Raw genomic sequence first — 21305 nt, forward strand, 5'->3', positions numbered from 1 at the left:
CTCAGAGACCCCCCCACACACCCCCTGAGGATGCCAGACCACCCACCCACGGGGGCCCAGAAGAAAGAAATCCGTGCCTGAAAAAATATTCTACCCGGTGCAAAAGAAAAAAAAAAAAAAAACGAGCTACCCCAGGGGGCTGCACAGCCAGCCCTTTGCTTCCAGTCCACGAGGCAGACCTCGACCACTGGCCAGAGCCCACCTCTTTCAGGCACCCAGGAGAAGGAGGGGACTTCGGGGGAGCGGGGCAGGCCTGGCTGCAGCACAGGCCCAGAAGAGCAGGCAACCCCGGCGGGCATGGGCTCTACGGCCCCACCTGCAGGCCAGGAAGGGCAGTGCGGCCCAACGGCTGCAGGCTTCGGAAAATGATAGTTGATTGTCACATGATGCCGCAAAGGCCAAGGTCGGCGGCAGCGACAGGAGGGCCAGGCCCCATGCCAGCCTCCCCTGCAGCCTCTCTAACACCCATCCACCCACCCAGACAGGGGGAGCTGGGGCCCGACCCCCGAGGAGAGCGAGAAATAAATAAGCTGGCATTCCCTTCGGATCCCGATGTCCACCTCCCGCTCCCTACCCCAGTGAGTCAAATGTTCTTTGGAAGAATCCAGAGTTCCCCCCTCCCATCCCAGATCTCAGAAGCGAGACCTGGAGCCCCTCCGGGCATCCTAACGCCTCCCGATCCCAGCTCTACCCTCGAGGTCTGGGGGCCGGGCAGCCCCTACCGTGGGGAGAACCTGTGGACACCTGAGATAGAGTACCCGAGTGGGGGGCGGCCGGGCGGCACCCATTTCCCTGAACTACTCCTATGGCTTTCGGTGGGGTGGGGAGAGGCAAGGGCCGTGTCAACCCCGGGCTTCTCTATGGCTGTCTGCACACTTCATCCCAACCTGCAGGTACAGGGCAGGGGTGCCTTCTCTGGGCCAGCTCTCAGAAGCCCACTCCACCCCCAAACCCCACCCCGGAAGGGGGCAGCAGGGGGTGGTGAAGAGAGGGGAGGACCTCCTAGCTGCCCCCGGGGACCCCCGCTGCACAGATGGGAAGAAAGTTAGTATCATGGCTATTTACAGATACAAGCCCCGGTCACCCGTCCTGAGGGCCACTTCTGAAGTCAGGCAGCCCCAGGTCCAATCTCAGGCCCCCTCCTCGCTCTCTGGAGGGGGCAGGGGTGTCTTCAGGGTTTGCCCCTCCCTGGAAGGGGCCCGGGCTCCCCGTGGGTCGTCACCACACCCCTCGACAGCAGAAGCATCCTGGCTGTCAGGGTGGGCTGGACCAGGGCCCTACAGGCCGGCGGGGGCGGGGCTGGGCGCGGGGCTCCCGGCCAGGTTGCAGGGCAGCATGAACTCACATTTTTTATGTAAATATATATTTTTTGAGATGGAGTCTTGTTCTGTTGCCCAGGCTGGAGTGCAGTGGCACGATCTCAGCTCACTGCAAGCTCCACCTCCTGGGCTCAGGCGATTTGTCTGCCTCAGCCTCAGACTCTGGAGTAGCTGAGATTACAGATGCTCACCACCATGCCCAGTTAATTTTTGTATTTTTATAAAAGACAGGGTTTCACTATGTTGGCGAGGCTGGTCTCAAACTCTTGTCCTCAGGTGATTTGCCCTTCTCAGCCTCCCAAGTGGTGGGATCACAGGCATAAGCCACCACACACAGTCTATATAGAAAAATTTAATGAGGAGCTGTACTACCTTAACTAAATCAGCAGTTATGTAGTCTAAAGCATTTTTCTTTTCTTTTCCTTTTTTCTTGAGACGGAGTTTCGCTCTTGTTGCCCAGGCTGGAGTGCACTGGCAATCTTGGCTCTCTGCAACCTCCACCTCCCGTGTTCAAGCGGTTCTCCTGCCTCAGCCTCCTGAGTAGCTGGAATTACAGGCATGCACTACTACGCTTGGCTAATTTTGTATTTATAGTAGAGACAGGGTTTCACCATATTGGCCAGGCTAATTTCAAACTCCTGACCTCAGGTAAACAGCCCACCTTGGCCTCCCAAATTACTGGGATTACAGGTGTGAGCCATTGCACCCGGCTATACCATTTTTCTTTCAGTGTCAAGTTCCACTGATATCTTCATATGCCAACAAGAAAGTAAAATATTGTGAATCACTAACTATTCTGACTAGTTCATCTCTGAGTTACTTTCAATTACTTCCAAAGCTTTACATCTAAAGAAAAAGTTTACTAAATACTTTCAAGAATTTCCCAAGATCTTCCTAACTCTTCTATTAAATCTTAAATCTTTTCTCCATTTCTTCCAAAGAGCTCACAAAACTGGCCACATAATTAGTTATTCTCACTTGCAGACTTTATATAGTTGTGAAGTATGAAATACATGATGGGCATACCAGTCTTTCCTTCTGACTTTGGTAGTTTGTAGAAATTTTCTTATTCCTCTTTATTGCAGGTGACTCATTAATTCAGCCCAGTATTTCCATGTTTAAATCAAACTCCTCAAATTCTTGCCAGGCTGATAGTTAGATACTGCTGGCCCATATATGCAGACTAATTTGGTAAACATTATTTGGCTGCAGTTACAGGAAGGCAGAATTTGGTTTGGAGTGGATTTGGATAAACTTGATCTTTCCACACGTGAGTAAAATTAATTTTCAGATATTTAAAGTGATTTGATTAAGGATTTCTGGTTTCTTGTGGCAAAATTGCGATTAGAATCCCAATCTCCTTATTCAGTACAGTTCAATAAATATTTATTGAGTGCTATATTTCTACTAATGAGAGAAATTTTCTCTGGTTTTAAGTTTTGAGACAGGTATGTATGTAAATAATCATAATCCTTAGATGTATACTTAAAGACTGTAGAGAGTACTAAAACTGGATTAAGTCCATTTCAAGGGGTGGGGAGAGAGGTAAGGAAATGCTTCATGGACGAGGGCTTGGAGGGATGAATAAGAGTTTGTTAAGCAGATAAAGTATGGGTGGGAAATGTGGAGGAGGCAGGTGAATTTTGAGACAATAACTGCAAAGGCAGGGTGATGGAAAAAAAGACATATATCTAGAAGAATATGGAGTTAAGATCGGGTGAGTCTTGAACCTTATTGGTATTCTGAAGGGCAAGAAACAGTAGAAAAAGAAGAAAGATAATGGAAATAAAGAGGTGCTCGGTTGAGGAAAGTTCCTATGGAGTTAGAGGAAATGAGAACCAAAGCTCATATGGAAGAATTAGCCTTGGATAGGAGTAGGGATAATCTTTCCATTGAAACACATGAGAGGGAAGAAGTGATCGTACAAATGCAATCAGGTCTGTCAGCTTCAGGGAGAAAATTGATAGTTATGTAGGAATAATATATATATATATTTTCCTGGAGAACTACAAGAAGTTTGAGAAGTCCACCGAGGCCCAGGAAGGGTCAGGGGACAGGATGGGAGCTAGGGCTCGTATGAAGTGGTACTGAAGGATATGGATTTTGAAGGGCTTTATTTGCCATGTTAAGGATTTTAACTTAAAGGCGATGGAGGTCATTGAAAGATTTTAAGCAATTTAATGTCTAGTCAGTTTCTGCCATGCTCTGACTGTGGCTTAAGGCTGAGTTTGGGGTGGTGTGGTGACAGCGGTGGAAGGAGAAGCATAGAAATCAGAAAATTGTTGTGTGTAATTCAGGTGAGAGCTGTCTCTCACCCCTATAATCTACCATTATTCCTCTAAATACAACTGCATAACACCTGTCTTTTCAACCTCACTCCTCTTCTGCTCTGAGCTTTGATTTGTTGCCCTTTTGGCCATTATGTTAGTGACTATTCTGATTTTTAAAATCTCTTCCAGTCATTCTCCACCCAGCATTTTCCAAACCTCATATCTTAGTAGATGGCCCTATGTCATGTTTCACAGAGAAGTCAAGATCATTCAATGCAAAGCCCTCAACTTGCCTCCTGAAGCTCACATAGCTAAATTGTAGTATCACTTCTTCCTTCTCACCTGTTTCAGTGCAAAGGCTATCCCTTCTCCTATCCAAGGCTAACTTTCCATCTGAGCTTCGAATCTCATTGCCTCTGCCTCCGCAGGTGTTTTCCTCCATTGAGCATCCCTTTATTTTCTTTATCTTTCCACTCTTTTTTTCTACTGACTCTTTTCCTTCAGCACCCCAATAGGGTTTGAGGCCTCACCCTCTTATTTCACCTGGGGTTTCTCAACTGCGTTATTAACATTTTGGGCCAAATAATTCTTTGTTGTGGAGAGGCCAGCATCCCTACCCTCTATTCTAGTGGACAGATGCCAGTAGCCACACCCCTAATCCCTGAGTTGTAACAATCAGCAATGTCTCTGGATGTGGCTAAACCATCCCAGCCTCAGAACCACTGATTTAAAATAAAAATAAAAATTAAATTAAAAAAAAGAACCACTGATTTAACCCAATATATCCAAAATATTATTTCAACATATTATAAATATTAGAAAGTACTGACATTTTTCACAGTCTTTTTTTGTATTGTACCTTTGAAATTGGATATGTATTTTTCAGTTAAAGCACTTCTCAATTTGTACTCACTTTTTTTTTCCTTTTGAGGAAGGGAGAGGGAAAAGGGGAAGGGACAGGGAGAAGAGGAGGGAGTCTAGCCACATTTTAAGTGCTCAGCAGGCACATGTGGCTGGTGCCTACCTAATTGAAAAGCACAGGTCAAAAGCTTTAGGAAAAAAGGTAGAGCTGGAAATACAGGTTTGAGAAGTCATGAGGCAGTAACAGTTAAAGCCATGGGAGAAGATAAGATAGTCCAGGCAAATTCTATGTTTAAGAGTGAAAAAATAGGAGGATTGAGGAAAATCCTAGTCAAATGCTCTTTTAGTTTCTCCACACAATCTGCTATCCTTGATTATTATTGTAATTTAAAAATTATTTGTGTTTTTTTCTTTTGGAGACAGAGTCTTGCTCTGTCGCCCAGGCTGGAGTGCAATGGCAGGATCTCCGCTCACCGCAACGTCTGCCTCCTAGGCTCAAGCGATTCTCTTGCCTCAGCCTCCCGAGTAGCTGCGATTACAGGCATCCACCACCACGCCTGGCAGAAGTTTGTATTTTTTTTTTTTTTTTTGAGACGGAGTTTCACTCTTGTTACCCAGGCTGGAGTGCAATGGTGCGATCTCGGCTCACTGCAACCTCCGCCTCCTGGGTTCAGGCAATTCTCCTGCCTCAGCCTCCTGAGTAGCTGGAATTACAGGCATGCGCCACCGTGCCCAGCTAATTTTTTGTATTTTTAGTAGAGACGGGGTTTCACCATGTTGACCAGGATGGTCTCGATCTATTGACCTCGTGATCCACCCACCTCGGCCTCCCAAAGTGCTGGGATTACAGGCGTGAGCCACCGCGCCCGGCCTAGAAGTTTGTATTTTTAGTAGATACGGGGTTTCACCATGTTGGTCAGGCTGGTCTTGAACTCCCGACCTCAGATAATCCACCCGCCTCGGTCTCCTAAAGTTCTGGGATTACGTCATAAACCACCGCGCCCAGCCAAAATCATTTGTTTTCTGAACGACGTGGACAATATGAGTGAATACAAAAAGCACTGAAACAGATGAGTTGGTGGCATAGGGAGGGAATTAATGTTTAGTGAACACTTAATTGGCAAGTAATATTCAGAGCATTGTATATCAGTTGTTTCCTTTAATCTGACAAGAAGCTTTTGAGGTAAATATGTTATCTCAATTTATAGAGGAGGAAACTTAAGATTTATAAGGGTCTCATAAATCCGAGAACTAGATTTTTGAAAGGAAGTCTGTCTGATGGGCTCTAAAGCCCATTCTCTCTCTATCCTCCTAATGCCTATAATGAAGCATTTGTTATCTACTGACTTTTATAAAATAAACAAGGAAGCTTATGCGATTGTACAGCCAGAGTTAGCAGGATATCTCTTACCACTTTTGATTTGATCCCGGAAGCAAATTCGTTTTAACAGTGAGGTGCCGTGATCTTTATGTCATTAGCGCATATGATATGGATGTCATATATTGCGTAGGACACTAACCCATTATGTTTTTGTTTACGTGTATCTGTAAATATATAGTCAGTAATTCTGTAGTTGGTTAACTTTTTATGTAGAAAAAAATGAATCAAGATGTAGTCAGGATTTGGATTAAATGTTGAACGCATAATCACCAAATAAAATTAAATAATGGGCTTTGTGACACCGTTCAGTTTCGCCAACAGACTGATAAAACCAGTACAAAGGGGGAGGGGCGGGACCGAGGGGGCGGAACGGTGAGAAACGGGAATCGAGCACGCGCAGAAACAAACAGATGTTAATGGAGGCGTGAAGGCTACTGCGCTCTCACTTTCCGAACTGTCGTAAAGGCCCCTAGTGTCGTGCTCTCCTCGGTAGGGTAGCAATTGGTTAGGCGGCGGCGGCGGCGGCGGCGGCGGCAGGGGAGCAGCGGCAGTGGCGGCGACGGCGGGGAGGTGTTCGGTCTGCGCAGCGTAGAAACGCCCGCAGCTTCAGAGAAGGAGTTCTTGCGGGACCAAATTAGGCATTTTGAACCCACGCCGGGTTAGCTGGGCCGAGTCCAGGCGCTGCCGCACGTACAGTTTTGGTGGCGGTGACAGACACTGCTCTTGACTCTAGGGGCCTATTAGGCCGACGTCTGAGGCGCATCTAGCCGGCTCTCGACGCAGTACTCTTCACGCGTTACATTTCTGTCTTCCTTCCTGGGTCAGTGATTCCCGGACCCTGGAAGAGAAGAGGGCGGCTAATGATTAAGGTGAGGGGAACAGGGGGGAGGGGATCCATTGGAGGCCGCGCGTGCGCGCAACGGTGGAGGGGCCGGGCTGGAGGGGAGAAAGAGGAAGGGCTGCGGCCGCGGAAGGCTAGGGTCGGCGACCGGCCGGTTATCGCTTGCTCGGTGGGGACTGAGGGTCTGCGTCTCCGCAGACGTTTTGTGTTTGGGCCAGGCATTCGTCTACCGACACACCCACAGCCTACAGGGAGGGAGTGTGGGTGAGGGGATTTCTCTCCCTCTTCCGACTCTCCCTAGAGTCTCCGGATGGGGGCTGAGGACCGGGGCGTGGGAGTGCGATTTGACAATGGAGTGTTGAAGGTAACCGGGACCCGGGGAGTTGGAGGGCACTAAGTCAGCCCTGACGGTTAGGGAGTCGCCTGCTGCTGCTGTGATCAAGGAAACGTAGTCCGCGGAACAGCTGAAATACAGACGCGTCAGATTTTGTATGGAGTTGGCTTGTCGGTCGTTTAAAAAGAAGCTTGATGTTTTTACTTTTGTCCTCAGATAATTTATCAGAGTCAATGGGAGTGCTGTAGTGGGAATATCTGTTCAGTGCTGCAGAAATAGATTTGTCACAACAATTCTTGAATAGGTTATAGTAGATCTTTGCAGATGGGTATTTCTCGACCTAAGTGTAAGTTTTGATATTCGAAAAATACCAGGAAGTATAGGGTATTCATTTAATTTGTTTATGTGTGTAGTGTGGGGTGACTCCAGTGTATTGTTGTAAGCTTTCCTGTTTCTTGATTTATGTGGTCATTAATTTAGAATTCTCTTGAATGGTAAGATGCCAGCTGACATAGACTTCGTTTTGTAGGAGTTCCTGTAGCTTTTGAACCTGACTTAATCCAAACTTTATTTCATTTGGTATTTTATCTGTAATTTTCTTGTTTGAGGGACCTCTTCAACCAAAAGAATAAACTAGGAATAAGATAAGCTAAGGTTCCATTTCCTTTCCCATTTGTGTGTGTGTGTGTGTGTGTGTGTGTGTGTGTTTGAGAGAGAGAGATGCTTGTAAATGCTTGAATGTGATTTTGAGAATACTAAACACAAGTTCTGTAACACTGAACTTACAGTAAAGATTACTTTTGATAGTTTGTTACTGTATGTGTTTTCGTAAGCATCTTCATGTCAATATAAGCCACATTGTTTCACCCAAGTCTTTGATTATATTTGTGAGGTAAAACAGATGGATAAGAAGCAAGCCCTTGTAAAATACTCTTCAATTGATTTGTTTTTAAGACTTGATTTATTTTACTTAGGATGCTTTCTTGTTTAACCTTGGACAAATGACTTTATCATCTCTCTCCTGCTCATTTGATTGTGGCCAAAGATTCACAATAGTATTGTAAGAATTGGTGAGGGTGTTTATAAATTGGTCTGAACAATATTATAGGAAAAAGTAGGAAGAGTGAGTCTCTCCTTGTTTATCACGGGTGCTGTATCGTGTGTAGAGGTTTCTGTAACTTTTTAAGTTTTGTTTGGTGTCTGTTGGCCACTTGTTTGGTAGTTATTTCACCAGAAAGAGAATTGGTTTTTGAAGAAAGGTATAAACAAAGTGACTTCCCTTTGGTGAAAAATGCGTTACGGCAGAGGTTACACCTTAACGAATTTCTCATTGGTGCGCCATTTCTACAGATGATTGAGAGAGAGCTATACTGATGTTTAAAAGAACAGCTCCTTGCTTGTATAAGGCTAAGGTATAGTCACTTATCAGATACTCCTAAGTAGTTATTTTACTTTAAAATAAAAAATGTGAAAGAGACAAATTGAATTAAACCGTTTAGATTTTTAGATGTTTCTTTTATTGTTGTAGTTTAAAAAGGAGTTTCTGTATCATGTTTTACTTAAGGCATGCTTATGTGTGCTCTTCTTTTGAGTTTTTCTCACCCTTTGGGCTAAGACTTAAATAGGAAATAAAAGAGACCATCTAAAATATGATAGCAGTTAAAATATGTTATAACTTGACATTAACATTCTATGGGTAACATTATCTTATGAATCTTAGGGCTAGAGACAGGAGATAAAGATTTTAGATCTATCTTTGCTTGCTATACATAAGATCTCCCAGTTTATTGTTAACCCTCCTTGGGCTTCAGCTCTCCCTGTTTACATGAGAATTGTAGAATAGATAACTCTGGTTTTCTCTAGGTTCCAAATTTAATGGTTTGTATATTTAGGTAGGTTTTTGGTATTCATGGTTGTATTCGTCATAATCCAATCCCCAGAAAGAAACGCTGTACTGAAAGCATCAGTTCCCTCATGATAGGTATATGGATAAAACCTATGATGAAACTGTGTGCCAGACATGGTGGCTAGCCCCCTGTAATCCCAGCACTTTTGCAGGCCAAGGCAGGCAGATCACTTGAGGTCAGGAGTTCCACCAGCCTGGCCAACATGCTGAAACTGCCTCTCTACTGAAAATACAAAAAATTAGCCATGCGTGGTGGTATGTGCCTGTAGTCCCAGCTGCTTGGGAAGCTGAGGCAGGAGAATGGCTTGAATCTGGGAGGTGGAGGTTGCAGTAAGCTGAGATCATGCCACTCACTGCACTCTAGCCTGAGCGACAGAGCAAGACTCTTTGAAGACAAACAAACAAACAAAATCTGATTGTTGTTCCACATATTATTGCTATTGCTGTTACATTGTAGATATTAATTACTCAAGCTTTAATAACTTTCAGATGGTACTAAAAATGAATTTTTTTATTACTCCTGATAACATTTTAAAAATCATCCTGAATGATTTTTCAGAAACCTGTGATTATTGTTCAGTAAAAGTCCAGAGTTACGTTTGAATGTCTTATATCTCCGGTTTTTTTCTTTCCTACATCCTACAGATTCTTGGTAACAGCTGGCCCAGGTTTCTACAAGTATTCCATTTATATAATTACATGAGAAGTCAATTACAAATGTTTAAAGACAAATACTTAGCTGAGGCTAGGTGCCCTGGCTCACACCTGTAATTCCAACACTTTGGGAGGCAAAGGCAGGCAGATCACGAGGTTGGGAGTTCCAGACCAGGCAGGCCAACATGGTGAAACCCTGTCTCTGCTAAAAAAAAAAAAATACAAAATTTAGCCAGGTGTGGTGGTGGCACATGCCTGTAATCCCAGCTACTCGGGAGGCTGAGATATGATGCCTTGAACTCTATAACTTGAATACCCTATGGCTTGAATTCTATAACATTTAAACCCCACAAGACACTGCTTTTTGTTTTTTTGAGTTGGAGTCTCACTCTTGTCACCAGGATGGAGTGCAATGGGGCAATCTTGTCTCACTGCAACTCCACCTCCCGGGTTCAAGAGATTCTCCTGCCTCAGTCTTCTGAATAGCTGGTACTACAGGTGTGCACCACCACACCCAGCTAATTTTTTATTTTTGATTTTATTTAATTTTATTTTTTTTGAGATGGAGTCTTGCTCTGTCGTCAGGCTGGAGTGCAGTGGCGCAGTCTTGGCTCACTGCAACCTCTGTCTCCTGGGTTCAAGCAATTCTTCCACCTCAGTCTCCTGAGTAGCTGGGACCACAGGCACGTGCCACCACGCTTGGCTAATTTTTGTATTTTTAGTAGAGACGGGGTTTCACGATGTTGACCAGGATGGTCTCGATCTCTTGACCTCGTGATCCTCCCGCCTCGGCCTCCCAAAGTGCTGGGATTACAGGCGTGAGCCACCTCCCTTGGCAATTTTTTATTTTTAATAGAGACAGGGTTTCACCGTGTTGGCCAGGATGGTCTCGAACTCCTGATCTCGTGATCCGCCCGCCTCGGCCTCCCAAAGTGCTGGGATTACAGGTGTGAGCCACCGCGCCTGGCAAGACATTGTTATTGTGGCAGTTGCAGTGAGCTAAGATCGTGCCACTGCACTCCAGCCTGGGTGACAGAGTAAAACTCTGTCTCGAAAAAACAAAACAAAACAACAAAAAGACCCCCAAATACTTTGCTGAACTTACATTTTAAATAGCACTACTGCATTTTATGTAGTTACATGTATTGAATGTCTCATGTTCTAGGCACTGTCACTGGTCTTCAGTGAAGGCACTCTGCCTTCATGGAGCTCGCATTCTGTTGTGTTTGGGGGAAGATAATAAACAGAATGGTTTCAGGTAGTGGTAAGTGCTGCGAAGAAAATAGGACCATGTAATATGGCATGGATAGAAGTGATTTTTCTATAGATGGAGTGGTTAGGGAGGGCCTTTTTTTTAAAAAAAAAAGAGATGGGGTTTCACTATGTTGACCAGGATGGTCTGCATCTCCTGACTTCGTGATCCACCCACCTCGGCCTCCCAAAGTGCTGGGATTACAGGTGTTGGCCACCGCGCCTGGCAGGGAGGGCCTTTTTTGAGGGTAATTTGGCTTGTGACTTCATTGACTAGAAAAAAATCAGCCATAGTGACGATTTGGAGGAAGACTGCTACAGATAGCAGAAACAGTAAATGTATTCGATGAGGTTTAGTCTAGAGAATCTACAAATGTAAATTAATTGTTTGGTTTGTCTATTAAGCTTTTCATATTTGCTGCCAGATGATGTAGACAGAAAGATAAAAATTATTTTGTGTGTAGTAACCAAATACAATATGTTGGTATTGTTTAAATCCTGACTCAAACCAATCATAGAAAGTCATTTTTGAAACACTGGGGGACATCTGAATATAGATGGGTATTAGATGATATCAAGGAGTTACTGTAATTTTCTTAGGGCTGAGACGGCATTATGTTTATGTAAGAAAATACTCACTTTTTTTTTTTTTAGTTTTAGAGACTGAGGAATGAGGGAGAAAACTTGCAGATGTCTGGTATTTTATTTTATTATTATTTTTTGAGACAGAGTTTCGCTCTTGTTGCCCAAGCTAGAGTGCAATGGCATGATCTGGGCTCACTGCAAACTCTGCTTTCTGCATTCAAGCAATTCTCCTGCCTCAGCTTCCAGAGAAGCTGGGATCATAGGCACATGCCACCACTCCTGGCTAATTTTTTGTATTTTTAGTAGAAATGGGGTTTCATCATGTTAGTCAGGCTGGTCTCAAACTCTTGACCTCAGGTGATCCACCCACCTTGGCCTCCGAAAGTGCTGGAATTACAGGCGTGAGCCACTGTGCCCAGCAATGTCTGATATTTTAAACAGATACCAGATAAAAACCAAAAGAAAGCGATGGAGGGAGATGAGTTAGATGAAGTAGGTCTGGCACAATCTGGGTAATTGTTGAGTTGGGGTGTTGGGTACATGGGTGTTAACAATATTGTTCTCTGCCTTTGTGAGGTTTGAAAATTTTCGTATTGTAAAATACTGTTTTTTTGGCCAGGCACAATTGCTCATGCCTGTAATCCTAGCAATTTGGGAGACTGAGGCAGGTGAATTGCTTGAGCCCAGGAGTTCAAGACCAACTTGAGCAATGTGACAAAACTCTGTCTGTACCAAAAAAATACATTAGGCAGGCCATGATGGCACATGCCTGTAGTCCCAGCTACTTGGGAGGCTGAGGTAAGAGGATGGCTTGAGCCCAGGAGACAGAGGTTGCAGTGAGCCGAGATCATACCACTGCACTCCAGCCTGGGCGACACAGCCAGACCCTGTCTCAAATAAGTAAATGAAATAAAATAATTTTTTTTGGAAAATGTTCATTTCTGTTTAGGCCGAACATGGTGACTTACACCTGTAATCCTAGCACTTTGGGAGGCTGAGGCGGGCGGATCACCTGAGGTCAGGAGTTTGATACCAGCCTAGCCAACATGGCAAAACCCTGTCTCTACTAGATACAAAATTTAGCTGGGTGTGGTGGCGTGCACCTGTAATCCCAGCTACTTGGAAGGCTGAGGCAGGAAAGTGGCTTGAATCCGGGAGGTGAAGGTTGCAGTGAGCTGAGATTGCGCCATTGCACTCCAGTCTGGGTGACAGAGCAAGACTCCGTCTCAAAAAAAAAAAAAAAGCTCAATCATATTTTAAAATGTTTTAAAATAATTTGTAGAAGTGACCGGGCACTGTGGCTCACACCTGTAATTCCAGCAGTTGGTAGGTTGAGTCGAGTGGATCATGTGAGATCAGGAGTTGGAGACCAGCCTGGCCAACATGGTGAAACCTTGTCTTTACTAAAAATACGAAAAATAGCCAGGTTCGGTGGTGGGTGCCTGTAATCCCAGCTATTCGGGGGGCTGAGGCAGGAGAATCGCTTGAACCCGGGAGGTGGAGGTAGCAGTCAGTCTAGATTGTGCCATTGCACTCCAACCTGTGTGACAGACTCTGTCTCAAAAAAAAATTTGTAAAAGTACCATATTTAAGTGTCTCTTTCCTTCCCCCCTTTTTCATTTTGATGAAATACAGTATTTTCTTTCTATTTGTAAATGTTCAGTAGTTATTCAACAAACAGGAGTGCTGTATTTCAGGCACTGTGCCAGTGCTTGAGTTACAACAAAGGGCAGGCTCTTAACACCTGCCTATGAGGGCTTATGGCTTGCTGTTGGAAAGGAGAATTCTGCAGTGTGGGTTGTGTTAACATGAAAATCAAAGATTTCTGTGTTTTCCTGAGGATATACAGGATTAGCATCTTAGTTTAGCATTTATGTGGTTGGAGACTTAAAAAATATTTTTCCTTTTCTACAGAATAGAAAAGTTAAGAAATTCTTTATACCTCTAGGTGTCAAGTCTGAATCAGTATTGTAGTGATTTCCTTTATTCATATGTACTATAAGGCACTTGAATAAATCACTTATTTTACTATCTTTTTTTTTATCTATTATTTTACTATCTTTTGACATCCCAATTTGTTGTTACCTTTTTTTTTTTTTTTTTTTTTTTTGGTGACAGAGTCTCACTCTGTGGCCCAGGCTGGAGTGTGGTGGCACAATCTTGGCTCATTGCAACCTCTGCCTCCCAGGTTCAAGTGATTCTCCTGACTCAGCCTCCCAGGTAGCCAGGATTACAGGTACATGCCACCACAGCCATCTAATTTTTAATGTTTTTGGTAGAGATGGGATTTTGCTATGTTCACCAGGCTGGTCTCAAACTCCTGACCTCAAGTGATGTGCCTGTCTCACGGAGTCTCATTCTGTCTCCCAAGCTGGAGTGCAGTGGTATGATCTCGGCTCACTGCAACCTCTACCTTGCAGATTCAAGTGATTCTCCTGATTCAGCCTCCTGAGTAGCTGGGAATACAGATGCCTAACACCACATCTAGCTAATTTTTGTATTTTTGTAGAGACAGGTTTCACCATGTTGACCAGGCTGTTTCACCATGTTGGCTCAAACTCCTGACCTCAAGTGATCAGCCTGCTTCAGCCTCCCAAAGTGCTGGGTTTACAGGCATGAGCCACTGCTCCTGGCCCCTTACTCTCTCTCTTTTAAAAGTAAATTGCTTACATTATGCCCATTACATTACATTATGCCCATTTGTTTCTAAATATTCACTGTGTATTGTATTCTTTTGCATTATCACTGCACCAGTTACCAAATTCAGGAAATTTAACTTTGATAATACTAATCTACAGTTCATTTTCCAGTTTTGTCGATTTGTCCTAATAATAGCATTTATGCCTGTATAGCATTTTCCTCATAGGGTGCAGGTCAGGATCACAAAATGCATTTAGTTGTCATATCTCTTTATTCTCCTGTAATGCGCATCTAATAAGCAATCTGTGGGGATAACTTTGAGATAGTGCAGATACTCTGCTCCTCATCAGATTGTCTGTTCCTCATCACTCCCCACATCCCCCAAGGGCCATGTAGCATCCATTGATGATTCTTGCCTATACTGATCTTAACTCTGATGGTTGGTAAGTGTTTATTTTGTAACTCATCCTTTTTCTTCACTAATAGATATTCTTTTATAAGGAAGAGACATTCATTTATCTGATTATTAATAAAGATTTGTATGTTCCTGTACAGTGGGTCATAACCCATTATTACCTTTATTTTAATGCTCAAATTGTCCCAGATTTGTCCATTAGGAGCTTCTCCACATGGGTTCTTGTGTCTTTTTAGCATACTCTCTCTTTTTTTTTTTCTTATTTCCTTTCTGCCACAGTGAGATTTTCCAAGCTCATCTTGTTTCTTTCCTGTGTCAGTGTTGGAATGAGCCATTTTCCATTGAACTGTGGTTCCTTTTAGTGGGCAATCCAGTTTGCGTTTGTGTTATATACAGAAATTATGTCTTCTTTCTGGATTGGGACATCTCTAGGAAACTAAATTAGATTTTTGATATTAGGTTTATATTTCTGTGAAGATTTTATGAAATAATCATGTAAGATTCAGCAGTTTATTATCATAAAGTGATTTTTAATTCATTTTATTTTTCAAATACATGAGTTATGTTCTGATATGTTCTTAGTTGTGATCATATGAAATGAAGGAAAAAATAATTGTTTGTGCGTGTGTGTCTTTGGCCACTTAACTGTTTATTAAAAAGCTAAAGTTTCTGCTATTAACTGTTTTTAACTAAGTCATGAGACATTCTAATCTGAAGAAAATTGTTGCTTTTTAATGAGCTTTAAAATAAATTTTAAAAATTGAGCTGGGTATGGTAGCTCATGCCTGTAATCCCAGCACTTTGGGAGGCCAAGGCAGATGGATCATTTGAGGCCAACATGTTGAAACCCTGTCTCTACTGAAAAATACAAAAAAAAGTAGCCAGGTGGGGTGATGCACTTGAAACCTGGGAGGCAGAGGTTGCAGTGAGGTGAAATCATGCCGCTGTACTCCAGCCTGGGCAACAAGAGCTAGACTTCATCTAAAAAAAGAAAAAAAAATTATTTTTATTTATTTATTTTTTTTTTGAGACAGAGTTTCGCTCTTGTTACTCAGACTGGAGTGCAATGGCGCGATCTTGGCTCACCGCAACCTCCGCCTCCGGGGTTCAGGCAATTCTCCTGCCTCAGCCTCCTGAGTAGCTGGGACTACAGGCACGCACCACTGTGCCCAGCTAATGTTTTGTATTTTTAGTAGAGACGGGGTTTCACCATGTTGACCAGGATGGTCTAGATCTCTTGACCTCGTGATCCACCCGCCTCGGCCTCCCAAAGTGCTGGGATTACAGGCTTGAGCCACCACGCCCGGCCAAAAATTTTTATAAAACAAAATTTTTGTATGTGATTGAAAACTCACCAGTACATTTTTTTGCCCCAGGCAGTTGCTATTATATCTTGGTTTATTTCACAGACAATTTCTCACCTGTGTATGGATATTTGCTTCATTTACTTACTCAACCTAACTTAATTGGTGTTTTTTCAAAGTAATATTTCGAAGATTTAAAATTTTCAACCAATTAATATCTGTACATGGTTTTAAGTCAGCTTCAAAAGGCTTATAATGAAACCCAGTGGTTTCCTATGCCACTCTCCTAATCCTCTAGTTCTACTGCCTAAATAGAAACATTTTAGCTCTTATTTTTTCTAGTATATACCTTTATATTTCTAAGTAGTATGCTTATATTTCTTTATATTTACTTATGTACTTATATTTCTACTAGTATGTTTAATTTCTACTTAGTTTTTATGTCAGTTTAAATGTCTTTTTTTTTAAGTTAATTTTTTTAGAGACAAGTAATACCTACAAAGTGTATCAAATTTATAAGGTACAAAGAATGTATGGGGAAAAAACAAGGCTCCTTGTCACTCTTGTCTTGCTATGACCTGACTCTTTTCTCTGAAGATATATCTGTTTCCTCTTATATTTTATATGTACTTCCAGAGTAGTGGTTCTCAAAGTGTGGTCTGTGGATTCTTGAGGTGGGTCAAGTGTTCAGGAGGTCTCCCAGGTTGAAACTATTTCAGAATAATACCAAGTTCTCATTTGCTATGTAACTGATGCGAACATAGTTGACATTTACACTGATGGTGCAAAAAACAGTGGTGCATTAAACTGCTGGCCCTGTAGCACGAATCAAGACAACGGCAAAACTGCACTAATAATGACTACATATTTACAGTTAAAGAAAAAAAAAGCAGGGCGCAGGCATGGTGACTCATGCCTGTAATCCCAGCACTTTGGGAGTCCGAGGCGGGCAGATCACGTGGTCAGGAGATCGAGACCATCTTGGCCAACATGGTGAAACTCCGTCTGTACTGAAATACAAAAATTAGTTGGGCGTGGTGGGATGCGCCTGTAGTCCCAGCTACTCAGAAAAAAAAAGCAGTAAAAATTGTTAATTTATTAATTTTGATCCTTGAGTACATGTACTTTTAATATTCCATGTGACAAAATGGGAAATTTTGTTTTTCTCTCTTTTTTTTTTGAGACGAAGTTTTCCTCTTGTTGCCCAGGCTGGAGTGCAATGGCGCGATCTCAGCCCACCACAACCTCTGCTTCCCGGGTTCAAGGGATTCTCCTGCTTCAGCCTCCCAAGTAACTGGGATTATAGGCATGTGCCACCATACCCAGCTAATTATGCGTTTTTAGTAGAGATGGGGTTTCTGCATGTTGGTCATGTTGTTCCGGTACTCCTGACCTTGGGTGATCTGCCCGTCTCGGCCTCCCAAAGTGCTGGGATTATAGGCGTTAGCTACCATGCCTGGCTTGTTTTTTTTTTTTTTTTTTTTTTTTTTTTTTTAACTTTAAGTTCAGGGCTACAAGTACAGGTTTGTTACATAGGTAAACTTGTGTCATGGGGTTTGTTGTACAGATTATTTCATCACCCAGGTATTAAGCCTAGTACTCATTAGTTATTTTTCCTTATCCTCTCCCTCCTCCCTCTGAAAGACCCCAGTGAATGTTCTTCTCCTCAATGTGTCCATGTGTTCTTGGGAAGGTTGTTATAGGCTCTTCCGCTGCATACCAGTATATGGTGCTTATTTTCAGAAAAGAACTTGTTTAATTTAGTTATGAACTGGATTAGCAAACTAGTCTCTTTTTTCATGAATACATTTTTACTTGAAAGAAGCAAGCTATAGTTATGTAAACTTGGATATTTGTACATGTTTTCTCAAATGAAGTGAGCCTTTCACTTCAAGAAAAGCAAATGACAGAATTTATTGCCAAGATAAAATTCAGACTGTCAAGCAAAAATTAGAATTGTGGAAAACTCCTATCAGTCACTAAAATTTTGGCAGCTTCTCCAGATTTTCCAGTGAGATTGGTTGTGTTATTAACAGTTTTTTTTTTTACTGTTACATAATGAAATGTGTCATGTTTGAAAGAGGTGCCTAATTTGGTGAAACAATATTTTTCAGATGACCAATGCATGATGTTACAAAGTCAAGTATGGGTGAAAGATCTATGTAAAGTGCAATATAGAGTAGTCGATTTTTCACTGAAATGGTACAAGATTTCATTGGTAAGGTTTCAGATTCCACATTGCAATTAACTAAGTTAAAACTGCCCTTGTGAAGTTTTGGGGTAGTATCAAAGAGGATTAACACCCACACTTACCTGAAAAGGTTATTAAAAATACTACTTCTTTTGTCAACCACATATTTGTGTGGACCTGGATTTTCTTACATTTTAACCAAAACAGTGTATCATGATATATTGAATTTAGACGCCGATGTGAGAATCCAGCTTTCTTTTTTTAAGCTAGTCATTAGATTTGCAGAAAACTGTATAGCATTACTACTCTTCTTAGTAAATTTTTGAAAATATTTTAATAAAAGTTACTTATATTAGATATCATGAGTTTACGGTGTTTTTTTTGAGATGGAATCTTACTCTGTCTCCCAGGCTGGAGTGCGGTGATGCAATCTCAGCTCACTGCAACCTCTGCCTCCCAGGTTCAAGTTCAAGTGGTTCTCTTGCCTCGGCCTTCTGAGTAGCTGGCATTACAGGCATGGACCACCACACCTGGCTGATTTTTATATTTTTAGTAGAGACAGGGTTTCACTATGTTGCCCAGGCTGTTCTCAAACTCCTGACCTCAAGTGATCTGCCCATGTCAGCCTCCTAATGAGCCACCTCACCTGGCCTGTTACTGCAGTTTTAAAATAATACATTTTAAAGCATTTACGAGTTTTACTTCCCAATAGGGTAAGGGTATTAGTTCATTCTCGCACTGCTATAAATACCTGAGACTGGGTAATTTATAAAGAAAAGGGGTTCAATTGGCTCAAGGTTCTACAGGCTGTATAGGAAGCATGGCAGCATCTGCTTCTGGGGAGGCCTTAGGTAGCTTTTACTCATGGTAGAAGGCAAAGCAAGAGTAGATGTCTTATATGGCAGGAGCACAAGAGAAGGGGGAGGTGCCATAAAATTTTAAACAGCCAGTTCTTGTGAGAACTCTATAATGAGAATAGCACCAAAGGGATGGTGCTGAACCGTAAGAAACTCACGTGATAATCCAGTCACCTACCAGCAGGCCCAACCTCCAGAAGTAGAGATTACACTTCAACCTGAGATTTGGGTTAGGACACAGATCTAGACCATCTTAGTAAGTGTCAGTAGATACAACCCACATAATAAAAGCTTTTTGAGACCTTCCAGTGATTTTTTTTTTCTTTCTTTTTTTTTTTTTTTTTTGAGACAGAGTCTCTCTCTGATACCCAGTCTGGAGTGCAGTGGTACAGTCTCAGCTCACTACATTCTCTGCCTCCTGAGCTCAGGCAGTCCTCCTACCTCAGCCTCCTGAGTAGCTGGGACTACAAGTTCGTACCACTATGCTTGGCTAATTTTTCTATTTTTAGTAGAGACAGGTTTCACCGTGTTTTCCAGGGTGGTATTAAACTCCTGGGCTCAAGCGATGCACTGCGCCCAGCCAATTTTTAAGATCATAAAGGACCTCAGGACCGGGCGAGGTGGCTCATACCTGTAATCCCAGCACTTTGGGAGGCTGAGGCAGGCAGATCACCTGAGGTCAGGAGTTCAAGACCATCCTGGTCAGCATGGGGAAACCCTGTCTCTATTAAAAATATAAAACACCTGGGTGTGGTGGCGGGCACCTGTAATTCCAGCAACTTGGAGGCTGAGGCGTGAGAATCACTTGAACCCGGGAAGCAGAGGTTTCATTGAGCTGAGATCGTGCCACTCTGCTCCAGCCTAGGCAACAGAGTGGAATTCCATTTCAAAAAAAAAAAATTATAAAGGGCCTCAGGGCCAAAAAAAAAAAAACTGCTGCTCCAGAGAATTAACCAGTTTTTTGATGACTTATAGTAGATGAGCCCACTATTCTCCCTTCATCCCGTCTTTCAGTTATGTCGTAATTTTTGATTATTTTAAACAACAATTCAGCAAATGCCTATTGAATGCCAAATGTGGTTTTTTGTTTTTTGTTTTTTTTGAGATGGAGTCTCACTCTTGTTGCCCAGTCTGGAGTGCAATGGTACGATCCTGGCTCACCAAAACCTCTGCCTCCCGGGTTCAAGCGATTCTCCTGCCTCAGCCTTGCGAGTAGCTAGGATTACAGGCATGTGCCACCATGCCCAGCCAATTTTGTATTTTTAGTAGAGATGGGGTTTCTCCATGTTGGTCAGGCTAGTCTTGAACTCCCGACATCAGGTGGTCCACCTGCCTCGGCCTCCGAAAGTGCTGGAATTACAGGCATGAGCCACGGCGCATGGCCTTCCAAATATGTGTTTTAAGCTTTCGGGCACATAGTTGTGAACAAAACAAAATCTCTGCTCTGATGGAGAAACAAATTTTATAGATGGTGATTATGGAAATGAGCTGGAAAAGGAATATAGAGGGTGGGGTTAACTTTATATTTTTATTTTTTTTGGCTTTCCGCAAAAATCTTAATGTTTGTGTTAACTGTTAATATAAGGTGGTCAAGGAAGGTATCATGGATAAGGAAACATTTGAACACAGATGTAAAGGAAGTGAATGAGTGAGCCTTGTGGTTATCTGGGGAAAGAGCACTGAAGGCAGCTTGGCTAGCTGTTGCATGCTTGACCTGCTTGAGAAATAGCCTAGAAACTATTGGGGCTTTAGTGGAGTAGGCAAGGAGGAGAATGGTAGTCTCTGAGAACAGAGGTATTAAGTTCTTCAGTTGTATGAAATACTTAGATTACCTTTGAAAACTTCTTAGCCATGTTTTACCTCTGTTCTCTTTTTTGGATTCTCTGTCAGATAACAGGATTCTGTTGCCATCTCTACTTTGCCTGCTCTTCCTATTTTTGCAGTTGATTTTTTAAAAAATTCCTTTTACTATCAACTTAGTGGGGATTGGAGGGAGATTTGAGATAAAGGTTTTGTATAACTTACCATGTTTTTAAAAATGTGAACTTTTGCTTTTGATAATTATGACAGTTTTACCAGGAAAAAGTTATATTAGTGATATGGAACTGGGCTCTCTATATTTGGTGAATAAATTCACTTTACAAAGCCTAAGTCTGTTTTGACAGCTACGTTCTTTAATAGAAAATACTTAATACTTTCATTAAATGGAGAAAATCATGTGATATAAGATTTGTTACAGAACACATACAAAACATATTATCATGGGATTTTATTTTATTTTCTATGAAATCACGTTTAAAGAACTAAATACAGTAGTCCTCCTTTATCTATGAAGGATACAGTCCACGACCCCCCAGTAAATGCTTACAACCACAACATGGATACCTGTTATAAAGTTTAATTTGTAAATTAGGCAAAGTAAGACATTAATAGCAATAACAATAAAGAATAATTATAACATATTCAGTAAAAATTATGTGAATGCGGTCTCTCTGT

General features: G+C 42.4%; 1 protein-coding gene across 1 annotated transcript in view; it reads left to right on the top strand.

Annotated features, from left to right (window-relative positions):
* Positions 1–6373: 6373 nt before the first annotated feature.
* Positions 6374–21305, top strand: part of RNF111 (ring finger protein 111) — a 102362-nt gene continuing 87430 nt past the window's right edge. Inside the window, exon 1 of the mRNA XM_012443090.3 lies at positions 6374–6700. The gene's annotated coding sequence lies outside the window, so the exon portion shown is untranslated. The remainder of the gene's footprint in view (positions 6701–21305) is intronic.

Source organism: Aotus nancymaae, unplaced genomic scaffold (genome assembly GCF_030222135.1).
Source record: "Aotus nancymaae isolate 86718 unplaced genomic scaffold, 86718_ANA_hifiasm-v0.15.2.pri h1tg000041l, whole genome shotgun sequence".
NCBI classification, from domain to species: domain Eukaryota; kingdom Metazoa; phylum Chordata; class Mammalia; order Primates; family Aotidae; genus Aotus; species Aotus nancymaae.